Source organism: Callionymus lyra, chromosome 5 (assembly GCF_982586985.1).
Source record: "Callionymus lyra chromosome 5, fCalLyr1.hap1.1, whole genome shotgun sequence".
NCBI lineage: Eukaryota > Metazoa > Chordata > Actinopteri > Syngnathiformes > Callionymidae > Callionymus > Callionymus lyra.
The window spans coordinates 7,384,992-7,395,556 of NC_141822.1; the positions used below are offsets into that span (position 1 = coordinate 7,384,992).

Sequence of the window (10,565 nt, forward strand, 5' to 3'; positions counted from 1 at the left end):
AGTGTGGGTTAGATGTCAGTTTCTGAATTGAAGATTTAAAAAAAGAATTCATAACTGTATGCCGTCAGTAACGATCAGATTGGTCAAAAAAACAGTCAGTAGCGGATCTCTGGTGCAATCTCGCCGCCACTTCCAACGTGAAAGATTTTAATTACCTAAAATTACCGTAAACTCAACCAGAAACAATGCATTAGAGGGCAAAAGTGTCAAGTCAAGTCAAGTTCTTTTATTGTCAAATATGCATGTATTAAGACATACAGTATAAATTAAATTGTGGTCCTCTCTGACCCACGATGCAAAACATGAAAACTTAACAGACATTAAACACTTAAAACAGTTAAAGACTTAAACAGACATTCAAGAAAATAAAAACCAACTAAACGAAATAAATAATCAACAAACTCTTGGCAGCCGTGGCATCCGCAAAACACATACTGACTAAAAACATACATGGTTTATAAATAAAATAAGTGAAAGTAACTTTTGCATCTTCTTGTGTAAAAATGTGACCTCTTTACAGTGTATGATTCATATGGAAAGATGGGAAGCAACGTAAAAGGAGGCAACATCAACCAACCTGGCTTGATGTCGGAATGTCGCTCTGCCCACGCTACTTCTTTCTCTGGACAATACTGCAAAGTATTTCTGAAACAGGTAATTATACAAAACAGAAGATAAAACAAGGCTGTCAAAATCTATATGTAACAGAACACAAGTGCGAGTAAGAGTCAAAACAGGTAAATAGTACAATTTAATATTACAAAGTTCAAACACAAACAAGAGTCCAAATCTTAAAACATAATTACCAGAGTCCAAAACCAAATTGTCTACCAATAAAGGGAATAAAAAGAAGAAGGAAAAACCAGGAAAGGGGTTCTGAACACTAAACAGAAAAGTCAAAAACCGTCCCAAAAAACAACTTAAATACTCAGGCAAGATGCGAAGTCCAATATCCAAAATCCAAATACAAGGGTACAAAGTGAAGCCCCAGGGAGAGGAGAAAAGAGGATTCGGGTGAAATATCTTTAACTTTCAAAATAAACAAAATAACACACATCATACTGTGGTTCCAAATTAAATCAAGGAGTAGAATCTGCTTCAACCATTTTGAATTAAACATGATTTGTCAAAGTCATTTAAAACCTTGTGCTTTAATTATTTTCCCTCTGTGTGGTGTTTTTTTTTTCTTCTAATAATGTGTGTTTTAATTATTATCATTTGGGGATTTTCTAAAATAAATTTTCACCACAGGGAGAGTTCCTGTTTTTTGTGGGGATTTGTGTTCCTGACTCATGCAAAGACACAGAGGTAAACACGCTGGTGATTGAAGGTAAGTTAACAATGTATTATGTAGTTGACAAACATGTTGTCAATAATCAAATAAGTTTTTTATTCCCTTTTTTGATTTCAAGGGAGGCTCAAGTTTGGAGAGGTATCCCTTATTCCTCTTTTACCATTAATTCTAGTTAACAATTCTACAAAGGATGTAGTGAAGACAAGTTGTTTGTCGTCTGTTATTGATCCAGATGCTTCCGGAATAACTTGTCTGTGAGTAAACAAACACCATACACAAATGGCCCCAAAAAAAAGAAATTATGTTTGTGAAATAATTCTCGTATTATTAATATTTTTTAAATATATATTTATTGTCATTTTCTCATATTAAAGAATACAAAACAAAAACACATTTATTAGACACTAAACAAAAAAACAGGCATACGTCCACTCACTCACACCTGCACGGTATATGTACATAAAAATTCATGTTCACAAAAAAAAAAAGTCCTATTCAAAAACAGAAAAGTATAATACAACAAAATTTGCGAGGTTGTTATACATTTTCTATTCGTGCATTCCTTTCTTCTTATGTTCATATATGGTTTCCAGAAATTTTGGAATTCCTTTCTCTTTCCTTTGGATATATATGTTAGTCTCTCCAGACCAATACCTTTCAGCAGTTCTGTTTTACACAAATGTCTCGTATTATTATATTAATCTTATATTCATTGTAATTCACAAACCTTCGTGACCTTCACCAACGAGGTGACTTTCGTCTTTCAGCCTGTCTGTCCCCATATAAAACAGACTTTCACAAAGAAGGTTCCTTCAAAAATAATGAAACTTCACTTATTGCATCAGCTTAATTTACCTGTCCATCAGTTAGTTTGAGTGCCTGTCTGTCTTGTCTTCCCCCTGACTAGTTAAATCTTGATCATTACCAGTTAAATGATTCATTTATATTTTCTCTCACAGGGTCCTTTGTTGTGTTTTGGTTGCCCTTCCTCTCGTTGCAACACTGATTACTGCTGTGCTGAAGGAACATATGAAAAGAAAACTGTCAGCAGAGGTACCTTCCTTCTTGGATCAAGAGCAAATTCATGGAGATTTAGACATGAATGATTCCTCAAATTCTGAAAAGATCCTTGGCAGTTTGCAAGAAGACAGTAAGTTGAATCTGGGTTTGAGTGTACGCCTGATATTTTCTTGTTCATTCAACTGCAGATTATTATGTTCTTTTTTGTCTTGTTAGTCACTTTTAGTTAGTTTACTTCTGTTACAGCATGTGCCTTGATAGTGAAATGATGCTTGGCATTCACATCAACGCCTGTCTTTGAAACAAATGCCAAAAGTGGGAAGTGGCATCTGGTGGTAAAGCAGTCTGAACTTTTTTTTTCTTATGTGGCCTCCAATTTTTAGTGAATCTTGTGTTTTAGCTGATTTTCATAGTAAAGTTCGTGTGACTTCTTTCCTTATTGTTCCAAAATGTTTTTTTTTCTTTATTTCATCCATAGATGTCCAAAGGTCTCTGAATTTGACATTTAAAATAATTGCACATGTTTTACAGACCACAAGCAAAAGCAGCAGAGCTTTGCACGACATTGTTTGCAGCAGTTTCTTCAGGCCTTCTCTCTACAGACAACAACTAAGGGAATCTTCAGCTCCCCCGTCAAGAATAACTACACATCATTGAACGGCATCCGAGCACTTAGTATGTTATTGATCATCTATGGACATAATCGGACCAACATACCCATTGACTTAATTGGTATGACTACAATCTCATAAATAATGAAAGTAATTGGAATTACATTTAAGTAAATTAAGATGTTTTAACCACAGATAACAGCAAGGCATTTCTTGCATTTATGAATATAACCCTGGGTGAGTTTACCTTGGCTGTGGACACTTTTTTGCTTTTGGGGTGAGGCACCATCTAACTATATGAATATATTTGTTTGAAAAAGCTGAGTGTCATTATAACATGGTTTTTTTTATTTCAGGGGTTTGTTAAGTGCCAGAAGTCTCCTGAGCTCAATCGAGAGAAACGATGACACCATGAGTGTAGGTCTTGTGGCAGATTACTTCTTCAAGAGGATCAGAAGGTTAGATTTAAAGATTAGGAACAAAAACTAAACATATAAATTAATGGTGAAGTGATGTGAAAGGTCTTTACTTACTTCTACTTTAATGTCTTTACAGGATACAGCCCCTCCATATGTTTGTTATTTTACTGCATGTTGGCGTCTTTTCTGTCTTCAATGAGGGACCTTATGGCCTGATATTGCGTGAAATTAACTTGAAATGTGATTCATGGTGGACAAACCTGTTGATGATTAACAATCTATTCCGACACCGTTTACCTGTAAGTCAGTTTATCAAAACCCATCCACCAATGATTTTTTATGACATCTTTTTACTTTGGTATCATTCTAAAGTGTATGTTCACCTTTGTCACCGCTTCTCCTTCCAAGTGTCTTCCTTGGACATGGTACATCTCCCTTGACATGCAATGCTTTGCCACAACCCCTCTACTGATCCTTGCCTACAGAAAGTATGTTTGTTTGTTTCTTTATATATATATATATTTTACTCAACAGTCTTTTATAATTATATTTTTCCCTGATAATGTCATTTTCTTTGTCAGGAAAAAAGTTGTGTTTTATTTTTTCTGTGTTGCCCTGCTGATGATGGGGATTGTGACTGGTACTGTAACGACTGTGGTTTATAAACAGTGAGTCTTTCATATTATGTTTTTCAATATCACATAACATAAAATCACATGTAATAGATGTACACATTTATGTGATTACAGTTCAAAGGAGGATTTTGCTGGATTGTACTATATCAAACCTTATTCCAGATATGGGCCATTTTTAATTGGAATCATGTTTGGAATGTACCTGAAAATAAGAAAGGAAAAGCTTTTAAATAAAAAGGTAAGCGATTGGAGATGTTCTTCTTGTGTAACCCAATCTTAATCTCTGTAAATTATTTTTTTTCTTACTGTAGTGGCAGGTGGCCCTTGGATGGATATGCTCGTTGTCAGTGCTGGTGTTGATGGGCGGACTGCACTCTATCTTCACACATGTCCCAGAGCATCCACCAGTAATCTATGACATTTTCATTGGTGTACATAGAACATTCTGGGCGATGGCTGTCACCTGGGTCATATTAGCCTGTGAGGAAGGCTGTGGAGGTATATAAAAGGGAGTTTGGCTGGAACCTGCCTTGCTTACTACTGTCAACTAGAGTCTTCAGTCAAAATCATTTTGGTTTCAATAAGGACAGATAATTTATAATTCATCAGGACCTACTGAGACCTAAAGAGTAGGACAGTGTTTCATGAAGCTTCATTAGCCGGACATTGCACACAGTCCCATGACCTAATATGTCTGAACACAGCATACATTCAACTGAGTGATCACACCAGATTTAAATCAATGTTAGTGAACTGTTGCATATCATTTATCTTCAATTCAGTAAACTCGAAGTTGTATCAACAAACCAGAGCGTGATTACAGCTGGCTGGAGGAGTGAAGCCATTATTACACTATAATGGACTCCGATCTCGTAACCTCTCATTCGCCGAAATTTCAAAGCGACTTTATAAAGTAATAAGTTGAAAACATGGTCTTGATGAGGGACTTACTGCATCTTGGGGAGAACGATTGCAACAATTGAAACATGATTCAGGAGAGTTAGGTTTTGACATTAGTTGCGCCTTAACAATGAGGCTTTGATAAAGAGAAATTGTCAAATGCAACCTTTATTTTGAAGTTAATTTGATTGTTGTTGAGTATAAATGTGTAAGTAATACTTTATTGTGTTTCTAAGTTTAATCAGGAGCTTCCTTTCACTGAAGTTCTGGGTACCCATTTCAAACCTGTGCTATGCCTGCTACCTTATTCATCCCTTCATCATGATAATATTTTTTTTTCTACAAGAAACTCCAATCCACTATTTAGAATTCAATGTTGTACGTACTTTTTTTTAGAAAGCATAACAAATGAAAATGTGTATTAACAATAGTGTTTTCTGTCCTCCTCTAGATGTATTTGTACTTTGGTCACGTCGTGCTCTCCGTTGTCCTGGCCTATGTTTTGACTGTGCTGGTGGAGAAACCTTTTGTTCTTCTCAAGTGGAGAAAAGCAGTTGATTAAAACTCCCTCTACTATGGTCACCCTAAAAAGTCTCTCCATGATTTCAATTGGTAGAGAACGCGGCCGCCCACAAGACCCAAGAACCCATCCAATCACCCCCATCCTCCACTGGCTCTCCATCAAACAATGAATAAACTAAAACCTTCTCCTGTATTATATTTGTGAGATAAAGGTAATTTACAAATAGTCATCATGTGATGGTGTATTAATATAAGTGTATTTTAAGGACCGCGATCACAAAAGGAAAACCAGCATTTGTTGCGCTTTCATTGGAACTTGCAGCTTCACTTTGTTGGAACTGACGTGATGTTTCTGTGACTCTCGTAGAGAAGAACCTGAAGCGATCAAACGCGCATTATTTTGTTCGATATATTATTTAAAAAAAACAAGCTTATAATTCTATATCATTTTTTCTGAATTATAAAATCGTAAAATGACTATCGCACATTTTGCTCTTTTTATTCTCGATTCATATGAACTTTGATGTGCGTTCATTGGATGAGGCAGGAGCTCTGATTGGCTGCTGCACATGTTAATCAAATTGTCAACCAATCGGCGCAATAACCATTTGATTGACATGCACAGCAGCCAATCTGAGCTCTCTTTACTATTTTCTTTCTATCATATTTTATTAAATCACGCGATCTACTCGCAACAGCGTCACGATCGACCGCTATCGACGTATTGCCCACCCCTGCTTTAGACGTACTGTCATACCATCATTAGCAACGGGAGAAAATATGATGTTCATGATTTGCAGTAGAAGCGGCAAAAGTCTCCAATGTGCATTTCCTTCTTGTACAACATCTCCAAATATCAAAGGCACATTCGGGATCAAGCAAAATGTTTAAATGGCATTGAGACCAATTTCATTTCCAGTCTGCTCCGAGTTAACTCTGGTTGGTCGATTTCTTCTCTTAACAAAGCCATCATTATATGAATATATCCTTTTACAAATATCTGTCTTGGATATGCTTTTGTTGTCTGATAGGTAACCAAAAAGCAACTTAAGCTCTAACTGCCCAACTCCTTCCAATATGTCATGCATAATGTCTACAGCATAGTTATCAGAAACATCAAAGTACTGTGAATCATTGAGTAAACATGTTTGCTTCAATCCGAATGTTGAGGGCAGTGTTTCAAGTCATTGCAATGCTGACCATGCAGTACTTTATTGCAGAGTGTTATTCTTGGATCATCATCACTGAAAATTGTCTGTGAGGTTTGTTTGTCTACCAGAAAAAAGCGGCAAAACTATTTTGAATTGAATGATTCTACATACCCAAGTAGCGAGTGCAATCCCAAATTGTCTCCAGTCACCTGTGCTATTGTTCCATAAACTGCTTCATCAGAGTAAGGAACTTCAACTCCCATAAACTCAAGTACTAGTAGTCATATCTTGTACAAGGGGTTCTAAGATGGCATTAAATCCATACTTCTTTATGTCCTCTGTATGAAAAAGAGCCAAAAGATTACTATTCATAAGTGCTGAGTTTATCTTTGGAGACAGATTTTGTAAAATAAAGTATATACTTCCAATCTTATGGATACCATGTCTATATCCAAGTGGATTTGCCACTTCAAAGTCATCATAGAATATGGCATCTCCTCCTGGTCGTAGGAGATGCCACACGCATATTGTGTCTTGAAAAGTTCATCAAAGGCTAACAAGGAAGAGTTAGCCATGCAGGGATGGCATGGATCATGGTCATGCCAACTGCCAGGACCGTAGGGCTGCCTCTGCTGGGCTGGTCCAGAGTGCTCCTGAAGGCTGCGACCCGCCTGCAAGATATCAATCAAAAGTATAACTATGCTGGACAACATTTTTTTTATATAAGTCAGGCAGAAATCTGTTAGCACAGTTTGAGAATCACTTCACATCACCAGAAAAAAAAGAATGAATACATTTTTTAAACTAAGATGTAAATTAATTTATGTTAATTGCTATTTATATTATAAAAAGGTGTTTACATCTATTGCTATTCATAAAAGACAACAATTATGAAAATGTGTTTATACATATTGACAATGGATTAAGTAAAGCCTCTTAAATATATTCTTAGTTCCAGATATTTGCTGACTGAAATTTACTTTATTCAGTATGTTGTCATGCTACCACATCTGGTGACTCTCGCTCCACTTAAGAACAATGTTAAAGAATTTATGTTGCTTTTATTATCACAATAAAAATGTAGTCATGCTTGCTGCGGATCACAAAGAGCTAGAAGGAGTGTGCCCTGTTAGAGTTTCGTTTCTCGAGAAATGACAGTTTGTGCATTAAGATACAGTGACCTCAACAAGATATGCAAGGTGGTCTGCCCGTGCAGGCTGTTATGCCACGCTCACTGACTCATACAGAAAACTGTTTTTTGCTGGCTGCGTCCAGCAACAAATGAACAAACTATTTGTATTCAAGTGTTTCATCCTTGGAGCTTTCGAATAAAAAGCCAACAAGGAGAGAGGAACATCAGTGGTTTGGGATGAGCCATGAGAAGCGCCCCCCACTCCTTGCTGTTGGTAAAATCTGGATTTTGACTCTGTTTGTTATTCTAACAATTGTCTCTTTACTCATTCCGATCGTCCGGGAGAAAATCTCTGACATAAACTTGGTCCTTCGAGGTGGATGTCAACGTTATCTTCTGGAGGGTGATCGGGAGAAACTGAAGACTGTTCACGGCGGGGACCAGCCAGGGTTCCGATAAATCCACTTTTCCCTGTGGCCAGTTTCTCTGGGCCATTCTCCAGGAGGACGCAAATGACATCCGGACCTAGGAGACAGAACAAGAGCGAACAGGTCAGACAGAAACTTTTTACTTCTAGTAAGTAATTACTGTTGAGTGGAAATTTTGTAACTTATAACTTCTTATTTCATAGGCAAACTAGACGTGCTTAATTTGTAAAAAAAAAAAAATTTAGGACGAAAATTAAAAGTAATTACTGTTCAGTGGAAATTCGAAACTTATAACTTCTTATTTCATAGGCAAACTAGACACGCTTAGTTTGTGAAAACTCTTTTTATGACGAAAACTAAAAAGTAATTCCTGTTTAGTGGAAATTCGAAACTTATACCTTCTTATTTTATAGGCAAACTAGACGTGCTTAGTTTGTAAAACAAATCTTTTTAGGACGAAAACCAAAAAGTTATTACTGTTCAGTGGAAATTTTAAACTTATAACTTCTTATTTCATAGGCAAACTAGACGTGCTTAGTTTGTAAAAAAAAAAAAAAAAATCTTTTCAGGAAGAAAACTCAAAAGTAATTACTATTAAGTTGAAATTTAAAACTTATAACTTCTTATTTCATAGGCAAACTAAAAAGTGCTTAGTCTGTACAAAATCTTTTTAGAACAAAAACTACAAAGTCATTACTGTTCAGTGGAAATTAGAAACTTACAACTTCTTATTTCATAGGCAAACTAGACGTGCATAGTTTGTGATTGAATGTATTGGAAATGCGTGCGAAATAATTGTTGTGAAATATTTGAGCTGTATTTAACATAGAGAATACGCTAAAATAAATCATCAAAACCTAAAACAGTTAAAAGAATTGAGATAATAAATAAAAACCATCAACAGAGAAAGGAGGAAACTCCAGTTAAACGGATGGGGCAAATGTACTGTCTCGTCTGCAGTTGATTCAGAACTCTGCAGCGAGAATTCTGACCTGCTCAAGTAGAAGAACTCACATTTCTCCGATCCTTAAAACTCTTCACTGGCTTCCAGTTTATTTCAGGATCAACTTTAAAATTCTGGTTCTTACTTTCAGAGCTATTCATGGTCAGGCTCCTCCTTACATCACTGATCTGATCCAGCCTTACACCCCAGCTCGGGCTCTGAGGTCTGTGGATCAGAATCTACTTATGGTTCCACGCACACGGCTCAGGACCAGAGGAGAGAAATCTTTTCAGGCTGTTGCTCCTAAGCTTTGGAACAATATTCCTCTCTCTTTGCGCTTGATGGAGTCTACTGACTCCTTTAAGAAACATCTTAAGACGTTTCTATTTGTTCAGGCTTTTCCTTGATTTTCTAGAACTCCTGTTGTGTTATCAGTTTTATCTTGACCTTTAAAGTATATACTTTATTGAATATTGTTTTGATTGTTTAAGCGCTTTGTGATCCTGGTCTAGAAAAGCGCTATACAAATAAGAATTACTTACTTACTTACTTACTTACTCACTCCCTCCCTCCCTCGCTCGCCCGCCTGCTCGCTCTCTCTCTCTCTCTCTCACTCTCTCTGTCACTGTGTCTCTCCCCTGCTCCCTCCCCAGGCGCCGCTGTAAACGGTCCGGGCCGGGGAGACGAGCGGTCCGGTAACAATACAAAAATGGTGCACTGGACCCCAGCGCTGATGCTCCGTGATGTTCGCCCGTTCGGGGCTAATTGTGCTACCGTAACTGTAAACTCCACGGCGAGCGCCGTGTTGCTGTAGGGAGGAAAAGCGGAACGACACACATTGCAGAAATAAGAGTATTCTCCGTGCGTCGGCTAAATACAAATATATTCCACAACCCCAAACATGTCTTTTTCAAAGCCTGCAGTGAAGAGCAAGGTTAGTGATGAGCAAAGACGATTCCAGGAAAAGTGGGAGATGCAATATTTATTTTTTGAGCACGGGGGCACCCCGACGTGTCTTATTTGCACAGAGAAAGTTGCGGTGCACAAGGTATACAATTTGAAACTTGATTATACAACTAGACATGCTGAGGATTATGCAGAATACCAGGGATATGAGAGAGTGAACCGGGTTGCAAATTTTAAAACCAGTCTACTGAGGCAACAAGATTTCTTCAAGAAAGCATTTATTTATTTACTTAATTCTCATTTTGTTCATTTATATTTTGATTTTATTTTGTGTTGAAAATAAAAATAAAGACATTTAAAAAGATTGTTTTTAAGAAATATTTTCTTGCGGCCCAGCCTCACCCAGACTCTGCATCCAGTGGCCCCCAGGCAAATTGAGTTTGAGACCCCTGGTTTAAAGTCTTGTAGAACCTAAAGGAAAATAAGCAAATTCAGCTGTACTTGATGATGGTTGCAATGGAAGGAAGTAACCATTTTCATCTTTACAAAATAACTTTCAACAATTTTACAATTCAGGTCACCTTACAATTCCTTTTGTGTCAAT

General features: G+C 37.0%; 1 pseudogene; it reads left to right on the forward strand.

Moving 5' to 3' along the window:
* The first annotated feature begins 516 nt into the window (after nt 1–516).
* On the forward strand, nt 517–5,441 carry LOC148079187 (O-acyltransferase like protein-like; annotated as a pseudogene).
* Nucleotides 5,442–10,565: the final 5,124 nt, after the last annotated feature.